Source organism: Falco naumanni, chromosome 2 (assembly GCF_017639655.2).
Source record: "Falco naumanni isolate bFalNau1 chromosome 2, bFalNau1.pat, whole genome shotgun sequence".
NCBI classification, from domain to species: Eukaryota; Metazoa; Chordata; class Aves; order Falconiformes; family Falconidae; genus Falco; species Falco naumanni.
In genome coordinates this window covers 62303339-62324437 of record NC_054055.1, presented here as the reverse complement: position 1 = coordinate 62324437, position 21099 = coordinate 62303339, and positions in this window count along the sequence as shown.

Genomic DNA, 21099 nt, shown 5'->3' with positions numbered 1-21099 from the left:
TTTTCTCACTTTTACTTTTCCAATTCCCTTCCCCATCCCACTGGTGGAGAGTGAACTAGCAGCTGTGTAGGGCTTAGTGGTCAGCTGGGGTTAAACCATGACAGCCATGTTCAGAACCGTGTTAGGAAAATCTGCTTGTGTCATCTAAACTGTGCCAGAAAAATTATGGAAATACACAGGAGCCACTAGATATGAGACATAAGACACTAGACACTGAAATCCTAAAATCAATAAATTTGCAAGGCAGTCAGTCAAGCATAGAAAGAAGACAACTTGACTACTCAGTCCAGTGCTAATGTTAGACAAATAGCCCAGGAAAGCAAGCTTTCATTAATCAAAAATTTACAATGTTCTTGTCATTGTCAGCCTAGGAGCTAATGATTGCCACAAGTTGGATGTTAAATAGGTGAAACATCTACTAGCACAGAAAAACAATTAGCTTATGACAGAAAAAAACAATGGGAGAAGATGGTTTATGATACTTTACTTACACTTGAAATAACTTTTATCTAACTACTCCAAAGGCAGTGTAGGAGAATATGATCTTCTATCAATTTGACATTTGTTTTTCTACATGTGGAAGAACAGTACAAGAAAAAAATATTACAGTACAGTTGAACATATATATATATAAATATATATATATGCATATGACTATATATAAACATAAATATAGGCACACTTCAGCCAGTATCACTAAACTTGTGCTACTCTTATCAAATGGCACAATCATTTTTGCTGATGGGGATTTCAAATCCTTGCCCAAACTGAAACAGAAATGCCAGTACTTCATTTTGCTCTAAGCCTTTCCTCCAATGTCATGACACTTTTACAGGGGTTGCGTGCACGTTTGGGTCGCACTTTCTGTATTCTGTCATACAGACCCTTAGTGTAAGTAGTGTTGACAAGCACAGGCATCATCGGTAGCCACAGTCACTACATACAGAGACATTGGTAACCTCCCCAGCTGCAGCCCAGGAGCAAACATAGACTGCACCTTCTCCCTCCTCATGTCACTCACACAGACAACTGAGCAGGGATGGGCTTCTGCACCAGATGTTGTTCTGCTATAACCTAGCTCAATTCAAATCCCTTTCTCATTGTTACTGGTAACTGCAGCAGACGGGGAAACAAAAAATTTGCTTCAGATACCGCCTCTTAACTGAATTCATGGATTGCTATAGATGATATCCAAGTCCTGTTTAAACTGGAAAGAAAAAAAAATCCACCCCACTGAAGAATCAGTCCTAGCTCTCAGTAGCTCTTGCTAAGCATACAGGAAAAGTTGGTCCAGAATCACATTATTGCAGCCTTTTGGGGGTAAAGAGGGTCATCACTCTGGAATCCTGCTCCCGTTCACTGGAGAAGAGGCTTTCACTTTGATCCCAGAATGGCTGTATTACAACACTGCAAGTTCAGTGATAAAATCATCATATTATTGTAATTTAGGGTAGGTGAGTCAGCTGAATGATGGTAAATCACTACGTATTCTTATCTCAAAAATCTGATAAAACACGTTCACTTTATTTTTTTATCTGAACTTTAAAGGAATATATTCTCTTATTTTGCCTTGGAAGCCACAAAAAATTATGTAGTCACATCATTAAAGAATTGCATAGCACTCAACATCTTGCAAAAATGTGTCCATACATGGTGTGAGCAGTATCTTAAAATGCTGTGCCCCTACCTAATCAGCACTGCTGCTGATTCAGGCCTGTGCATGATTTGGCCATCGTTCTCAACAAAAAGCATTTACTAGGTGTTAGCACAGCTGACAAAAGTAAGAGAAAGGTTGTTTTTGTGGAGACAGCACTGCTCTGGGACACCAGACCTAGTTTTAGTACCCTGGATCAACTTCCCACAGAATTTCCATTTGACTTCAGGCAAGATTCTTCACCTACCCTGTGATTCAGTTCCCCAGGCACAAAATAGAAATGTTTTCTTATCTTGCTGGGATGCTATAATGACAAAACTGAGTAACTGTGATGTGCTCACATGCTAGAGCAGACAGCCACGGAAGTACTTAGACCGACAGTAAGACATACAACCCAAAAGTTTAACTCAAATTATCTGATACATTCTAAGGGCTCTTATCTTTAAAGGGAAGCCTTTCCATAAGCAAACCAAATGATCTAGTCTCAGGCTAACTAGGCAAAGTGGGATCTTTCTTCTTTCCTTTGAACAGGTTTCAAAGTAAAACAAGATAAACAGAAGCTCCTTAGAGGACCTCTCTTCACAGAGAGCTGGGATGTGACAAGAAGCGCAAAGTATATGTAATTTCAGGAGCAAAAGCTTTAGTCTGGAGGGGTGAGATGTAGTGTTTACACCCACAACAGATAAAAGAAAGAAATTCCCCAGTCCTCAGGGGATGTGCCACAGGGAATTCTTTTCCCTTTGTTTTCCCTTTTGTTTTAAGTGTAGACAGATGCCAATCAATGAAATACATATCCTCCAGGAAGTTACTGAAGGATTTCCATAAGGGACTAAAACATACACCTTTGCTTTCTCTTCATAGATTTATCCATTCATGTGTAATTTATAGCTGCTACTAAATAAATGAGTTCCCTTGAAAGCTATTTTTTTTAAATCAATTAGCACTAAAAAATATACTATTAGGAAGCTTTTACAAGAGTTGTTTTGGCTGAAAATAGATACTTATTCTAATTTAAACGCCTGGTATTTTGGGGGGGGTGTGCCTAAATAATTACAGTATTGAAGTGTAAAAACACATTTCTACAAAAAGTATTTTTAAAAGTCAGGATTTCTATCATGTTCTTAAATATGACTCTTATCCTATTCAATAATAACCTCACCCTGCTCTCCAACAGGTCAGTAATATATGGCTTAGCATTTGTGTATGCACATTTTCTTTAGAATGAATTTTCTCACTAAATTTAGCTAGGTTTTGTATTCTGAGAGTGACTGCAAACTGATTATTCTTTCCTAAAAAAAGGCATTTGCCTGCACTGTAGACTGAGTTTTAATGATTTGCTCTAAGTATTTGATACTCGATACCAAGGCAGCTCCCCATCCCAACTAATATTACATACACTATCTTCTCTGAAATGACACACAGTAATTGCGTGTGTGCTCAAACTCCTGTCTCAGTCAGTTAATCATTTTTGTATGAAGGTTCTCTGGAGAAACAGAGCACCTGCCAGTAGTCCCCTCTCTATAAAAATAGACTAATGGCCATCATTGTTCTTCAACACACACTGAAGAAAAAACAGTTACAGCTTAACAGGTCAGACATGTTTATATGTTATCTAACAAGTTCACGTCCCATCAATATCAATTGTGAATCAGCCTCATTGCCTGACATATTTACTGTTTTGCAGGTAATAATGCACTGGCAAGTCATCCCACCTCTGCTTTGCCACCTGGGTGGCTTGGAAACGTGACTTTTGAGGTCACAGATCTATTGTCCCAGAACAACAGCACAAAGCAGATTACCCTGGTGTAGAAGTGTTATTAAGCCAGAATGGGATGATACAGTCCAAGTTACTTTGAGAAATGATGCTTTTTGCTGTATGTCTTTTTCTGGGAGGAGTGGGGGGGCAGGGAAGAGGTGTCAGAGCTAACCCCTCTGCATGAGCATGTTTTAATAAGCTGCTCAACATCATTCAGTCAGGGGGGAAAAAAAAAAAAAAAGTTCTAGCTCTGCCCAAAATTTCCAAAAATTAATCCAGCAGCTGTATGTTAGAACATAATGACACTAAAACCAACATCATTAAGAATTCAAGCACCTAATCTTGACATACTAAAATAGGAGTATTAAACTAGATCTGAAACAAAATTTTGCCCAGAACTTACTAAGGTCTGTAAGTTGTGACACCTCCTGCATTCACAACTGGCAGTGAGGACTACAAAATGCAGCACCTGGTTGGTCCAACAATGACAAAGTTAAACATTAGTCTGGTCCAACAGGTCTCAATGAAATAACTAACTCTGATTTAGCATGTGTCATTTGCAAACACTGTTACACACTGAATAACATAAATACAAGGGAAGAATACGTTACATCTTTCTTTGCCTGTCATTAAACACCCTCACACATCCATATATAAGGGGGAAAAAAACATAAAAAGCCCAGATAATATTTATTGCAACTGTAAATCTCCTAATTTAATCTCCTAGCATGATTATTTTATCTAGAAAAAGTAGGAAAAGGCTCCTTCTACTCTTCCTTCTCTCAGATTGCCTGGTTATCCTAAAGCAAAAAAATAAAAGTCTGCTAAAAGACATAGATTTTCAGATCAATCCCTATAAATACAGATGTTTCTTATAAAATATTTAAATTTAGAGTTCAATAGGGAGCTTTACTCCAGCTATCTAATGGTTTTAAAACTCTGGGGAAAAGTTGCCCTCTCTATTAAAATCTGTTATATTAATTTAAATTTAAAACTCCTGTCAATGAATCGCATGTGCCCTTTAGAGATGTCCCCCCCATCATGCCAGCAGCCAGCCCAGGCCAAACCCACTGTGACACCTCCCATAAAAGCAGCAGCTGGCAGCACTAGGCCCGACATCCAGGAGGCAATTAGCATCACCTAAACTGAATTAGTCTAATGAAACATGATGTAACAGTTGCAGGAATTTTTTTTTTTTTTTTTTTTTTTTTGAGGCTGACAAAGTAAGGCCTTGAGCTCCTCCACCTTTGCTCACCCCTTAATTGAGCACAAGTAATGAATATACATGTTCACCAGCTCCATTCTTCCTTCAGGGTTCCATGGCTGGTCTGCATGCCATTGTGCAACGGAAGGGCGCGGGACATGGACTGAAGGATTGCTACCCAGATGTTTCGAGCCACCCACAGAAAGTCTTCAATGGGCTATAAATTTGTGAGGGGAGAGGAAGATTTACAAAAGAATTGGAGGCAACCACGGGGAGAAGCTTGAATAAAAGGAGCTCTGCTGGTGGTATGGTACCAGTAGGTGGACAGGCTGAGGGCTTTCCTGTGGCAATCTGTTCCCTGCTAGCCATGAATTTTAACTAGCTGTACACAGAGTGATTGTTTTACTTGTTTAGATTTCTCATTGTATTGACACACAACCATGTAGTTAAACAAAGGTCAGAATTACCGACATACCATAAACTGCCTACACATAACCGTTGAGAAAAGGAAGTGGCTGGCTTACCGACACGGGGTTTTTTAAAACTCCTTGTGCAATGGCATTGGGGATTTTCTTTTTTTTTTTTTTTTTTTAAATTCCAAAAAGTCTTAACTTTTATTAGTGATTACATTTTCCTCTTTATGTAAATAATACATGCTGCATTTTTTAAATTTGTTTTGAGTATAAATTACACAGGAGACAATTCTAATCCTAGATATTTGGGGAAAAAAAAATTAAGGTAACTGATTCCACCCTTTTTCTTCATACTGAGTGGTAACTCTTTCTCTACTAAAATTCAGTCTGTAGGATCTCAGATGCAAGAAAGGGCAACCATTTGTATTTCATCATAAATCAAACACAGTTAGATTGTACCAGCAAGAGCCGTGTGTACGTGGATGCCAGCGCATCTTGTACCAGCTGGAGTCTTCCTTTCCCCAGGTCTCTCAGCTGTCCATGCTACCTAAACTGCTTCCTACTGCAGATTATTCTTCATAGCCTCTAATTATCCACTGATCTCCTATCACTTTTATAGGCAGCAGCAATGGGGCAGGAGATTACTGCTGCCCTTTCCATTGGAGCTGCCTTGAAAAGGGTGAGGTGTGTCCCTGAGGTTATAGTCAAAGCAGGAATTGCCACGTCTGGCTCCAGTCTTCCTTAGGGGATTTATTAGATAAGAACAGAAGTTCTCTGGCTTTTACTCTGGTGCATCATTTTTCTGCATATCATACTGCAAGAAATTGTTGCAAAGGAATTTGCCACCAGGATTACCTTCCTGGGGCTTTTCATGCAGGAGGTGGCCCTTAGGGTTTAATTTTTAACTCAAGAATCTTAAAAATTATCTTAAATTAAAATCAAGGAAAATCAGCATAATATTAAAGCTTAAGAAAGTACCAATATATGAACTAAGATTTTAAATATAATACAATGTACATTAAAGGAAATTACACTGAGAGACAAACCCCTTCTGGTACAGTGTTCTGCAGATGATCAGTAAAAGCAGGGTGTTTTATCACAGAAATCTGACCAGTGGACCAGCGCAGTTGCAGGGAAGGCCTGTGTAATTCATAATAAAATCCCTCTGGGGACAGACATCTTTGTTTCTGAACAGTGTTATTTATCATGAGGAAGGCAAAAACCTACTGGGAAACACAGTATCTGACATTAAGGCATATACATATCCACAAGATTGAAATACCTTAAAAACCCTGACTTAAAACTATGGAAGTGCATATTAGAGGTATTTGTTTAATTTACAGCAAAGAACACAGGTTGTTCACTTCATATGAGGTCTCACCCTGAAGCTGCCATACAAGACAACATGATTGCATGACAGAGCACAAATTTCACACGAACAACCAGTCCCCTTTGGCCATAAGGCTTCTAATATGATGTGGTTCATGGCCAAGATGCACATAACCAAAGATCCCAGTTCTACAAGATAAACACAGGATCTTTGAATTTTATGGAGCATCAAGTTAGCTGATATTTTAAGTTAGAAAAGCACAGTCAGCACTGGCTATGTAAGGTTTACATTCCTTCTTCAGGGCTAAAAATCCTTTCAGATGTCACTGAATATAAACAAACACAAATAAACAAACCATTAGACTGGATCTTGAGGGCAAGTAATTTATAGTATTTGTAGTCTTCAAGCCCTGAATGCTGTGATGGTGCTTGATGTTCCCTGTCCCATTACATGCCTTCTATAAGCAAACTCAGTGGCTGAGGTTGAGTTTTCAGGTTATTTTTAAAACATGCATTATGCATTTAGAGCAAGATTTTTAAGGACAAGACATTTTGAAGTACATTACATCTGACTCAAGCTAACAATGAATTTCTCTGTGGTCTTACTGGATGAAAAGGAAGTCCTGGGTGAACCTGTTCTCTTTAATCACAGTGAAATAATACTCTTTGATTTCCAGTGCATGTCATTCACAGTTATTTATAGGACAATGCTAGAAGTCAAAACAGTCATCAAGGGTTAGTAGATATGAGACTTAACATCATACGTTTTCATTAATGGGCTTAAATGAACAAGTAAAGAAATACTCCAGTGATTAAGGCTATTAGAAAACTAGTCACTCATATCAGCCACCAAACATGAGTCTCAAATTTCCATTAAAAAAGTATTTTCTGTCTTAATGAATGATTATTTGGTCACAATATGATTTTCTGAAAACAGCTAAATTATGATGCATCACTAAGTACTGATGGCTCAAAAATTTAATTGCCTGTGTCAGAGTCTTTTCCTAAAAATCAGGCACTAGAATCCAAGCAGCTAAAACTATTATTTCTACAAATATAGCTGGTTTTAAGCAACATTACAGTATTTTAAAAGCCCATTGCCATCTGCTCTGTCAAAGTAATAAATGAAGAAGTTGGATTTACATGTGGCACCCTGTTAAATGAGGTAAAGTTCAGGACAGAGTTTCACTTCCCAGCAGATGGGGATCTCCCAGCAGGGATGGAAGTCAACAAAGAGGGTAGCAGGGGGTTTCCATAAATTCATGTGATCCCTGGGCAGAACTAAATGGATTAAATAACAAGGACTCTAGGAGTTAAGCTGTATCTTGTTATACTAAGATGTCTCTGCATATTAGTTACACAACAGTTATTCATCCTTTCTTGATACAGTAGAGAAAACTTGTTATGCTTTTTCTTCGAATTTTGAGCTTGTTTTGCCTTGTCTCTTCTTTTGGAACTGCAAAGCACAAGACAAACTATAAATCTCTTCTACACAATAAGAAGATATTGAAAAGTCTGTATTATCATAGAGAAAGGCAGAAAATATCTGTGGGTACTATTCAACAGTTTCACTCGAGTGTCCTAAAAACATTACAATTCATTGTTCATTAATATTTGTGTCACAGGGACTTATGGTTACAGGTAGTTAAAAGTGTTATTATTTATCTTTTTCACTGGAAAAATGGACAGTTTTGCTGCAGAAGTTTCTCTTATTTTGTACGCTTCTGTTTATCACTCAGATTCATTGCACTCAAGGAATTTAGCAATTAAATGGTAGAGTTTAAAGAATGAAAAAATACATAGGAAAATGCTTGGGTGAGTACAATAGATATCTTTATAGTTATTTGCATGTATGTGGGCAATCTGTATTGAGAGTTTGGGGGTTTGTTTTAGGACCATTGAGCTTGAACAAAAAAATGAATAGCCACTATTACAGTGCGTTACAGTGAACAGATATGTTCGCCTGTGAACAAAATCTCACCTTTGCTTTTCACAGCATTCCAAAATATGTCTCTTTAATTTTTTAGGCTTTGTATGAAATGACTTCTGACATTCCTTGTAACAAACACCTGATCTGGAGTAAAAGTTTTGAGCTTGGGTTTTTTTGTTTGTTTGTTTAAATTTACTTTGGCTGAAATAATTCGGTTATTTGCATCATGAGGCTGTATTACCAAGATCACTGCTTCCTTTACCCTAACATGGCAAGGCTGTTCTTTTTTGCACTGTTTCATGACACTGGATTTTCAGAAAACACAAACCAAAATTTACCTGCTTATGGTTTCTGTAGGTTGTATTAACAGAGTATTCACAGTGCAGCTGATTTGTGAGGTTGTATTTCACTTAATTCCAACTCGGACAAACACAAAGAAAGAAGTGTTTGCTCCTACAGCAGTAGTAGCAGTAGCAGACATTTGTATTGGTATTGAATGGTATTTTAATTAAGTAAAATTATTTGGAATTATATTTGGTGTTTATTTAGAGATGTGTATGGGTTTAGGCGTAATACAGATGTATGAACATCCATGCAGATGCATACCTGTACATGAGCTTCAGATTATTTTAATTAGAGACATCAATACTGGGCCTATCTCACCTGATTGCCTGACTGCTGAAAAATACTTTCTTCACTTAGGAATGATGATTTATTAAATGATATAAAATAATTAATATTACTATTACAGTTCTTAGAAAATTATTGTTGATGCACTTTTCTGTTATGACAGTCTTTTGTACATATTCTGAGACAACATCTTGTGCAGGAGAATTCCCTTCCCAAGGAAGGAACGTGTTTCTAAAAGTCCTTTGTTAAGATAACAGTCTAGGAATTCTACTCCCATCAGCCATGTTTTTCCCATATTACCAACTCTTAGTATGTAAAAGAAGTTTAGGGTGGGGATCTCTCTGTCAAATTGAGTTAGCTTCATCTCAATCTCAACCCAAATTCTGGCACACATTCATTTCTGTGTCTCCTCTAAAGCATATGGCAATTTGAACAGCTGTTAACTTTGAACTGACTGGCTTTGGGTCTCCTGAGAATTAAAATATCAAGTCAAACAGAACAGTGTAAGCTGATACAAATAGATTGTCCAGTCTTTACAGCAGGACCAATTTCCTACTGCAGAAAACCTGTGAGCTGTTCAGTTCCCAAACACACTGTGGGATGTTGCCATTTGATTTGCTGACGAGCATCCGCAGACAAGACAATGGTGAGGTGAGGGTAGAGTCAGGCTACCAGCTTTGAACCTCTTGCACTGTTTTCACATTCAGCTGATCTGCCTTTTGTATCTATCCCTCTGCTTCCTAGCATTACCCCAGTTACAACTAGATGGGATAGCAAGTACAGTTTGGGCATTGAAATATGTCCTTCTGCTCCTATTTTGTTTGCAGGACGCATATTTACTTCAACGAATATTTTTGAAAGCCTTAGCTTTTTAAAAAAGAAAACTGCAACAATAGAGAGATGGGTTTTTCATTTGCTTCCCCTGAAGTCAGCATTCACCTCCTATTGTTTTCAGAAATGATCGAGTTCATGACATGTTTACAAGACAATACAAAGGGAAGGCAGAAAGCATAACAAAAGTATAAATATCTCTATACACCTATCTATATATAAAAGTAAAAACTTTTAAAGCACTCTGTTTGTTCCTACTTCAAGAAATACACAAATGGTCCTATTAACATCTGAATACACTGTATCACATTGTTTGACTGAAAGGGAAGGAAAAGAAAAGCAACAGAAAATTTAAGAGCATTTGGAAAGTGTGATACGGGATTGTGCAGTGCTAGAGAAGAGACTATTGAAGACAGGCTTGGATCCTGAAGTAATTTTGTGAAAGGCTTTTTGTGTGGACTTCTTCAGAGAGTGTGGGGCTGTCTCAGAGCATCTCTCTGACTTCAGAGTGTATCTGAGCTTCACAGGTCTTCACAGGAACCACAGATGCAAGCTCACATAACAGCTTAATCCCAGCATGCACTTAAGGGAACACATGTCCTGATGTCTCTCCAGTTACTTTTTGGAATGTCTTCCTAGTCTCATTGTAAATTTTAGTGCTGTCCTGCTTTTATTAGTCTCAAAAACGCTTGTTCTACAATAACGTGGTATTATTCACTGACGTGGACTATCTTAAAGTGAATATCAATTTGTCAAATCCCCATGAGTGCCCTTGGCTGTCAAAAGTGCCAGGAAGCTTAGTTCATGTCTGAGTGTCGTAGCATTTACCTCTTCAGTCACCCTTCTGTTTTTTGTAGTTTCTTAACCCTCACCATATGTGTATTACAGCTGGGAAAAAGGGCAGACATGGGTTACAGCTGATAGTCCTGGTATTTTTATGCTGCAATGTAAAAAAGATTTACCCTGTCCTTTTCCCTTTGAAATAACCATTGATATCATAAGTAAGGGTACTTTCAGAACTTCTGCAGTTATTAACTTCCATTTTATCATTTTCATAACAAGACCTGATATTTTGCCTTAAAATTATTGACTATTAATAGTGCAATTTAATTAATTTTGTTCAGAAAATAACACATTTAAATTCTACCTCCCTTCTGGAAAAAAGGAGGGTTCCAGCTCAAGGAAAAGATAGGTTTTGTTTACACTTTCATCAAGCTATTTTTAAGTTCCTTAGGTTAGACTCACAAGGACTCAGGCAATGGTGAGAAATGCAGGTCATATCTTCTAAACAGCTTGCCTCTTATTAGAACCCACCACCCTGAGTCAAATTAAATTAGATGCCTTACAGAGAACACATGATCAACATGTAGTTTCAAAGGAACCTCCAGAAAAGGCTTAGTCATAAGGCTATAGATTACTCTGAGGTGACAAAGTCTGGGCACTAAGCTAGTCCTTTAGATGTTAGGCATCATCAAGGCTTAGGTAAATACACGCACAGACAGGGACAGGGCTTTAAGAAACATCACAGACAGATGCCTACCTATTTTGGTCCCTCAAGCACTGAGATACAGAAAACATATTCTTAAGGTTCTTAAAAGCTTGTGGCAGACCTCCAAATTAGTCAGCAAGGTCTAAAATCTCTTCCAGTCTTTTAACATAATTAACCTTAAATTGCTTCAAATGTCAATTGTTTCTTGAACAGAGAAGAGCTGGGAAAAAGATCCAAATATTGCCATTTTAAGGTGGAAGTGTGCTGTTTCAATATTATTTCCAACAGAAAGTCTGAAATAAAACTGTCTGCTTTTTAAAGACAGCAGCTACCCAAACATTTCTTTGGTAGTTTAATTATCTCTTCCAATTTTCCCTACAGTCAAATTTCCCTTTGCACAGTACATATAGAAGTACAATGAATTTGCTGACAAATGGTATATGCAATGTGACAAAGCTGCAAAACAAAGGAGTTGACGGGATCTTAAATGAGCTGTTCATGGAAGGTCTTTTACTTTTTAGTTGGCAGATTCCATTGCTTTGACTCAGTGCAAATCTGTTGAACAAGTTTCAGATGTAACCTACATTATGGTGTCAGGTTAGAAGAGAAATATCTTGTCCAAAAGTGTGCAAAGAATTAAAACAGTATTTTCTCTCAGCTGGCTACTTATGAGCAAGACGCTGAAAAGTAGAATTACCACTTGTTGGAAGAAGCTATTTTTAAATTAGTTTTTAATTCCATGATGAAATACAAGCAAGTTTTACTGTTTCAAAAGATAAATTTCATTTAGAAATATAAAAATAGAAATATAAAAAACAGTTTTTTTTTATTTTCAAATGTTCCTAAAGTTATTCTCTGAAACTATGATGTATATATTTTAAACTTTAACTTTTTATACAGGAATTATCAGTAAAATTGATTCCACTTCATACATTGCAGATCAAGGACAGACTTGATTCAACTGTCCTATACAGTGTTCATGATTTTTCATTCAAAGGTTGTTATTTATAGTTAATGTGATTTTTCACATGCACAATAACATGGAAGGAAAACATATAAATATTTCTGTAACTGAGGTAAGCCTTTCATCATGAACTTTCCACTCAGCATGAGTGACCAGAACCTGGGAAACATGATTGTTTCATCAACATTGACCTTAAATATGCATTTACACAAATATAAGTTCAGAAAAAAATCTGGTAAAGCCCATGAACATACTCTGGATTTTCAGCAGCCTAAATGACAGTAGAAATGTATCCTTGGCTGCCCCTGACAGTGTTTCACTTAAGCGTTATTTAAAACAAATTTCCAGTTCAATAAAGCCTCTCCGCTCTGCAAACGTAAATTATATTTAATATGCCTGGGAACAAGTGAGGCTGCCAAAGTCTGAGGCAAGCCAGCCTTTATGACTTCAGTCCGTTCTCAGCCCTTGATTACAATTTGATTTCCTTTGGCATCAAAAGACAAACTATTTTAGTGAACAATGTTCTTCCTTTACCAAGAGCGAGCTCTAGTTACTTGGCAGAGGGCCTATTTACTCACAGACAGCATGTCCAACCTCCCAGCAATAGCAGACCCGTGGACTTTGATTTAAAGCAGCACAAAGTAAGAAAAACAGAACAGAATGTATATTGCTCACTTGAGAGGCTTATTGTTTAAATGGCCTACTTATCATTAGACTGCGCTCCAATCCTCAACACTTTCTTTTGTGTACTTTATGTCAGACATATGGCCATGTTGGGATGCTGACAGCAGTTTTAACACTGCTGCACTACACATACTACTTGTAATTTGTTCTATCTTAGAGTCGGGGCTTTCTTCAAAAAAGAAAGCAAATTTTAAACACTGCTGTTAATAACTGTAACTGACAAGAAGATATAAAAGTGATGTGCTTGGAATGATGGCAGAGTTCATTCATCTACACTGAGAACCTTGTAGATGTTAAAGCATTCAAAATGAAGCTTCTGTTATATTAAGAAACAAAACCCACAAGGGCTCCTGAATTCAGTAATGCAAAATAAAATGTTCCCATACTCTTAACTCCCCAGCCTTCCTGTGTCACAAGAAAAAAAAAAAAAGGAGAAACACTTTTCACACAGACACAAATTTCACTCAGCCTTTTTGTTTACCTCCACCTTTGGGTAGCCATACGTCTCCCTCGGGCTTGCAATAGCATACTTTTCCCCTTGTACTATCTGAGCAGCAGGAATGCCCTTTACCTCCCTCTCTGTGTGTGTTTGTTTGTTTTACTTAAGTACCCTAAACCTGATATAGTGATCAGGAGGGTAGAGCAGGTGAGACAGCACTCAGGTCCCAAGCAGTCCTGCCCACCACCCCAGCTTTCCTTGCTCTTTCCTGCAGCCTTCCCCAGGACCGAGGCGCCTCCTGAATGGATTAGGCTCCTCTTTGATTTCAGCTGAATTCTACACCTTGCTGACCTTATCAGCTCCACTGTAGAGTAAGAAGCTTCCAACAATTATGTTCTTACATTAGAATATGCTGTTTCATTTACAGGAAAAAAAACATGTGAGGAAATATCCTGTTTCAGGGACTTTTGTTTAAAAAATTCTGATAGAAAATATTTATAATGTCAGATCTGTATTTCATTTTTAATGCAGGGGGGGGGTTTAGTCAAAAATGGAATGAAAAAAATACAGATCTGAATCAGAGTACAATATTTCAGTGGTCTCTCAGCAGAATGTATCTGTCAGTCTTCTATTATTTTGTCAAAACTTCATTCAATTTTGGAATTAAAAAAAAATAAAATTAGATCTCAGATTTTTTTTTAAATAACAGACATTCCAAAGTTTAACCAGCTTTGCTCAAGATCAAATTCTCCAGAAGAATGAGATTCTGTCGCCTAACCTCCTTCACTACTATAGCGGAGGCACTAGACTGAAACAGAAATGAACATCACATAATTATAATACCAGGTAAAACAATAAAAATAATTAGAAAAATGAGATGTTTATATATCTTGTTGAAGAATTCAAGAGCACATTAGAGAGGAAAGGGAGGAAAGGGGAGAGAGGGGATTATGTATGTGTCTGAACTATTATTGATAGCAAAAATGAAATTGCATAAGATCATTAACATCTTAAGCATTGTGTCATTGTCATGAGGAATAAAGGGTAAGGTCTGGGGGAAAAAAATGTCTCCTGTGCACTCTGAAGATTGTCATAAGTAATAAAAGGAAAGCGCAGCTGGATGTGCATTCTGAGAACATGTTCATTGTGAGTCTGCTGGAGTAGAACAAGAAGGTAGGCTGGAAGGAAATAATGTTATAGCTCAGCTGGAAAATTCCTGTAATATTTAAGGAAAAATATCAGGAAAAAAACTACAGGGATTTTAACTATTCCCAGATTTATTGAGGAATAATATCAATATAGGGTAATTTAAAAATGCTGAAGGATTATTACTGTGTAACTTTTAGGATGAATTTCATAGAACTGTAACTTATTTTATATGGAATCTTACTGAGCTAACCCAAATGAAATACGGCAGATTTGATTTGCTGGCATAACTCTCAGAAATCTCTGGATTGCTTGTTGGTTCTGGCAAGCAGGGAGGAGAATTGCTGCGCTGCAGCCATATTCTCTTTTCCCTTAAACATGAGGATAGTCAGATACCTCAAAAACTGGTTAAACAGGAATGTGCACAATTTAACAAAGTAACAGAGTAAATGCTTCTGCCCCTGTCACACTGACATGATCCATGTGAAGTAGCACACTGATGTTTCTCTGCAGTGAGACAGACTGTAAGGCATGAATTTACTCTAAGGGCATTTATGTCTACTTTTCCCTATCAGTGAAAAACCAGAGAAAGTAAGGGGAACCATCAAGCAGATACTTTCTTGACTTATTCACCTGTGCTTTAAGAGACTTGTATCTACATAATTTCTCTTGGAACTTCACAGAAGCAGTAATCTGAATTTACTTCGTAAGAGATTACCCTTATTTGTTAGGTACTGAATATCATGTTACTAAATACTATGTTACTGGTCCATGTCATTCTCCCAGTTAGAGGAATTCCATTTTGCTCACTGGACCACAGATGGAAAAAAGTTGCTGTCCCCCAGTGCTTAAGGTATACACAGAGTGCTGGTGCAGGTCTTAGCTCACTTATGTGAAATAAAACTCCAACAGCTTGATGGCTGGAGCGCTCACAAGGTTCAGTTTGAAGTCCTGTCATAAAAAGAAAGGACTTGGATACAGCTTGTTACAGTCAGCTTGAACATGCTACTGTCAAGGACAAAAAATGGAGAACAGCAGAAAAGGAGCATATTGTGTATTTTTTATGCATCAAGCTCACAGAAGACAGAAGCAGATGAACGGTGCATTTGAGTAGCCGTATTTTGGAGGCTGGGAAGCTTTTTTTCAGTTAGGAAACTACTGCAGGATACAGTGGCTATGTAAGACACCATCCAAGCTGTGTGCGCATAGACACACATTGACAAGGTATTAAAGAGGATCAGTGCAGCTAAGGATGACTTTGAGGGTGTCAGTCATGCCTAAAGGTGAACCTTGGCACGTTTTAAGGACAGGTAGGTGCCTTACATTTTTAAGACTCTGGATTTCAGAGGGCAACGGTTCATCCACATACAGAAGTGCAAGGCTAATAAACTTTAAATAATGATTTGGACAAGGGCAATGAGACCTAACAAAGGACTAGCTCAATATTCTACTCTGTATCCTCCCTATCTCAATGGTCTCCATCATCCTTAAAAACACTCTTCTCAGTCTTCCAAAGCTCATTCGCATTCTAAGCAAAGAAGAAAATTATGATAACACCACCATTTTAAAATTTTAAATACAAGAGCCAAATTCATCCCTGATGTGATCTCATTAGTTTAATGAGATTACACCAGGGATGTAATTGTCCCAAAGACTATATTAAATGAACAGTAATATATGTTTTTTGTAAAATCCTGTAATATGCTTTCATTAACTTTGTTCCCCTAACCACATATTTAACCTCTCTTCCTCTCTCACTCATTGTCAGTGTAAATGCAGCTCATCACCTAAGTAAGATTAAGCACATTAACTACCTGAAGGAGTCAGCATGCTGAATTTACCTATTAATCTCTTCTCCCACCCTCTTAATGGACTGATTTCAACTCCACGAAGCAAAAAGCAAATATTGCTTCTCCCCATAATGAAAAGTTTAGAAAAAAACCCCCAAACATTAGGTACCAGGTGCATTTTTTAACTATATTTTTTTCTTCATTCTGTCTCCCTCTCTATCTCCTTCAAACTGGCAAAAATCCAGTCACTGTTTTGCTGCATCATGTATGAAATATTTTGCTTCATTGTGATACCGAGGCTGCAATCCTTCTTTCAAACTGTGACCATGAATATGTATTTCATCCTCTGGCTTTCCTGAGCAAAGCAAATGAACTGTGGCCTCATTGAAATGATACGGTCTCTTGACCCTTTGTGCAGTTTAAAATGATGTAACCTGAACCATTTTAATCTGAAGGCTGGAACAAGTCAAAAGCTGTAATGAGTTCAGGACACTTGAAGACATCAGAAGAGCTATCTTGCCATAAAAGATGCATCTTTTGCATATAGAAGCTATAATATAATATACCTCATGAGTGACACAGACATAAAAAAACCTGCCCGGTAGTAGATTTTTCTACCTTTTCCCAGTGATGACTTCAGAGAGCAGATCTTGCACAAGGGATGAAATAATTGGTAATAGAAGTGACACCAGAGTTAAATAAATGTCTTTGTCGACTTTTCCAGCAGAATAAACATTATGATGAGGGTTTAAACTTATGCATTTTCTAAACTGGCAGGCTATTAAAAACTTGGGGAAAATGATACCTTTCAGTGAGCTGGATGTGTTACAGATTTTGAGAATAACATGTTTGTCTCTCCAGCCCACTCTGAGATGTCACTTCTGAAAATAACCTTCAGATATGTTTGGAGCTCCTTCCCACTTCCACTGTGATCACATCCAGAGATCTCATGGACTCCACTGACCTCAGAGATAAATGGTGACACCACGGAAGTCAGTGAAAAATGAATATAATAACACTTTACTTGTTGGTTTGGTTTTTTTTAAGACCTCTAAACACTTGATAAAATGGGAGGAGTTCAGCTTTAGAAGTCGGAAAACTTAGGGATAATGATCCCAGCTTGGAAAGCAATTAAACTAGGCACAAAACCTCTGTCCCAAATGTCAAATCCAAAGGATCATCCTATATTTTTTAACAGTTTAAGAAACAGCTTCTGCTGATACTAAGCAGTGGTGAGTTAGTGTTCTGTTCTCATCTTGAGAGATAACAGTCTAACAGCAAAGGAAAAAGGCAAATTAAACAAGGCAGAATGAATTCAGACTGTAAAGCATCCAGCAGAGCTGAAAGTTACAAGCTTGAATTAAATAATTAGAATAGCAAGGGGCTGGGGGGGTGTGGGGAACCTTCAGAGAGCAAAGGGTGTTTGTGGTCACTGATTGCTATTTAAATTGGTTTGGCCTCTAATGATTTAGAGATGGTCAAAATGCATAAATTTCCCCAAGCTTTATGTGTTTGGCTGTGATGACTGAAGAAAGGAAAAAGCCTAATTTGCATAGGACATTTTTATAGATGGTTAAGCCTTTAAGTGGATTAATAAAGTTTGGTACTTTTAAAGGCATAAGTTTGTATTAAATGACAGGCATTCAAGTTAAAAATAAAATGAATACAACAGACACACACACTGATTAGAAACACGTACAATACCTATTTACCAGGGTTAAGGTCAAAGAGTTATTATAGTCAGATAACCAAAACATCTGCACAGGAAAACCTTTCAAATTTCACCAAATTATGTATCAAATCATTTTATGAGTCTCGTGGTGCTGTTGAAATCCTTGAAGACTGGTGTGTGCTGAAATAGCTTGCCAGCTTGGAATTTCAACTAAAACCTTTCTGATAGTTATTTATTCACTTTCCAAGGGGGATACTATTCAAGCTTTTCACTTCAACTCTACACCGCAATATTTTTCCTTTTTTTTTTGTGACACAGTTTGACATCAGAATGAGAGAAATAGAAAAATACTAACTGCTTTCAAACCCAAAAACCTAAACCTTATCATGCAAATTTCACCCCAAAGGAGTTTTTGCCCATAGAGAAACTGTGTATTAAACAACAAGTTAGGAATGGACCGGTGAGAGTACTTTTTTTTTTTTTTTTTTTTTTTTAATTTCTGGTTAAATCAGAAAGAAAATTTGTGCCCTACTTGTAATTCATTTTTTATACATTTGTGACAAAATGAAAAGAAAAAGAAAATAATTTGCAATTGAATGATTTTTTTTACATGAAACAAAGTGGTTTCATTTCAAAAATCTAAAAAATTAACTGTATAACAGAATATCATTTTGAAATTAAAAGAGCAAATATTTCAATTACATGATGTTAAAATGAAAGTCACATTATCTTGACAAAAAATGCTGTTATTTTAGGACAAAGCCACTTAACTAATGAGACAAAAATTCAGATGTGACCCAAAATAAAATTTTACAACTCTAAAAATTGAAAGCAAATAAAACCCTTGTGCTGCATTGGCAAACATTACTTCAGGCTATCTCTGTCAGCAGATCAAAATTGTCATGGCATCCTCCTGGATAAGAACTGCCATGCAAATGCAAATTACACTTCTATTTTGCAAAACAATGTAATTAACAAAAAGAGGAAAGCACCTGTAGTCTACCAGTATCTAAATTCATTATATTCATAGATACAGTGGCAGACATGGTCTCAAATTAGTCTAATATTCCCTACTGCTCTTTAGGACAGTGATTTGAGTGTCCAAATGACAAACGGAAATTTTCCCTTCTTTTATTTTTTACCAGTCATTCAAAGAGCTTAATGGTATTTTTATATACAGCTTTACTTACATAAAATTACATTATTCAAGGTTTGACTTTTATAAGCACACAATGAAAAAGGAACATGCATTTCCATTACTTAAGGTGCCCGTATTATATGACCAAACACAAAATGGGCATATACCACTCAAAAACATGTTACACAGACTTTTCTTTCCAAAGAAATACATTTCATCAGTAACTGAATGTGAATCTTCAAAACACAGGGAAAGAACCCCCAAAAAAGAAACCATTCAAGAAAAAATTCAGAGCACAAAGTATGGAGGGGACCAAGGACACCCTCAGCCTCCAGAATGTGGCTGAAGCAGCTTGCTTAGTACAAGCACCATGTCTTCCTCCTTTTAAACAATTAAGCATCACAGCTATGTAGAAATGCTAGTATTACAGAACTGGGCGTAGTGGTCAGTTTGGCTAATAATACCTCAATGGGGCCTCTGAAAGACGGTTCTGTAACTAAGCTATTAATCAAAATAGGTAAACAAAGTCACTGAGAAACAGTTTTTTAAAGGAGCTATTAGCAGGAATTTCAGTCTTAGCAGCAGCTCATGTACTAGCAAAATTAAATTCAGGCCTAGGGAGCAGTGCTGCTTGGAGAGCACTACCAATACTGTCCTGCAGGGAAGTCAGTGCAGCCAAGGGTCCAATTTGCCTTGGTACTTGTGGTGCCAACATCAACGGTCCAGCTGTTTCCAGTTCTGTTCAATGTGCGCACAGTGAGGCTGTAAGTTACGACACTAAGCTTTTTTTCATAGTTTGCATTCGGAATGAGATTGCAAAGGGTTAGCCAAATGTTAGTCATGTGTTACCTGCTTTGGTTGCATAAGTCACTGTGAAAATCTGGGAATCCCTGAGAAAGTCAAAGGAAACTACTTTGTGGGCGTCGCTTCAAAGGGCTGGGATGGACAGTGCTGGATTCTTTTTCCCAACAGCATCTAAATTTATCTCCATTGTTCTTTTTTTGCTTTTTTTTCTGCTTAGTACTAAACCTGGATCCCAGCCAGGGAAGGACAACAATATCTTGACAGAGAACTTCATGGATCCCACACGGGTCATCTACATTGTCCGTGATCCATGTGCATCAGAGATTACAACAGTGGAAAACAAAGGAATTACGCAACAGAAAGGTCTTGATGAGAGTAAACAAGAGAAACGTGACTTACTGCTGAAGCCCTTTCCTGCCTGTAGTTGAAGCAGAGGGACAAGAGGAGGTCCACCCTTCAAATCTTCTCAGACAGTAACATAAAAATGCGGCAAATAAGCAACTGGAGTCTCATGTACTGTTGTCCTGTGTTTCTGTTTAGTCAGTACTGTTCCTTAGAGCAGAGATAAAGGGCTAAATTGTATGCAATTTCATACAAAAACATGCAGTTGTTTTAAGATCCAGCTGATAACATTGATAAAGTCTTAGGTAAATTAAAAGTGTGTTATTAAAGTCAATGCTGTTTTATTAAAAGGAAAATCAACCATACCCATGAGAGAGCTTGCCTGAGAGGAAGACTGTGGAACTGTTAAAATCCTGGTCTGTTTTGAAAGAGGTCGCTTGACCTCATGTTAGCTGTCCCAGCGGTGTGCCCAGCCTAAGCTAGCACAGAGCCCTTGGCACAACCACCTCTCTAAGCACCTGCCATGCAAATGGCTCAGCTTGCCAAGGTGTAGCAGGCTCCCCAGACCCAACAACATGTGCTCACGGCACCATTGCCCTCACTTTTGACCCTGCCTTTGCTCAGCACATGCCAGCAGTGGACCACCCCAGCGCTGAAGAAGGGAATTGCAGAGTCGGGAGTACTAAGCTGGAGACTAGAACCTGCTCGCGTTCCTTTCTCCTGCAACTTGTTGGCAACAGCACGTTGCTTCAGTGGGCCCAGGTACGTCTGCTCCATACGCAAAGGGGAGACGCAGCCAGAAACAGCCTAAGGGTGGGGTTGAATATATACAAAAATTGATGGGGAGCTAACTATCCAGAAGCACCTGGAAAGATGCTGCCCAG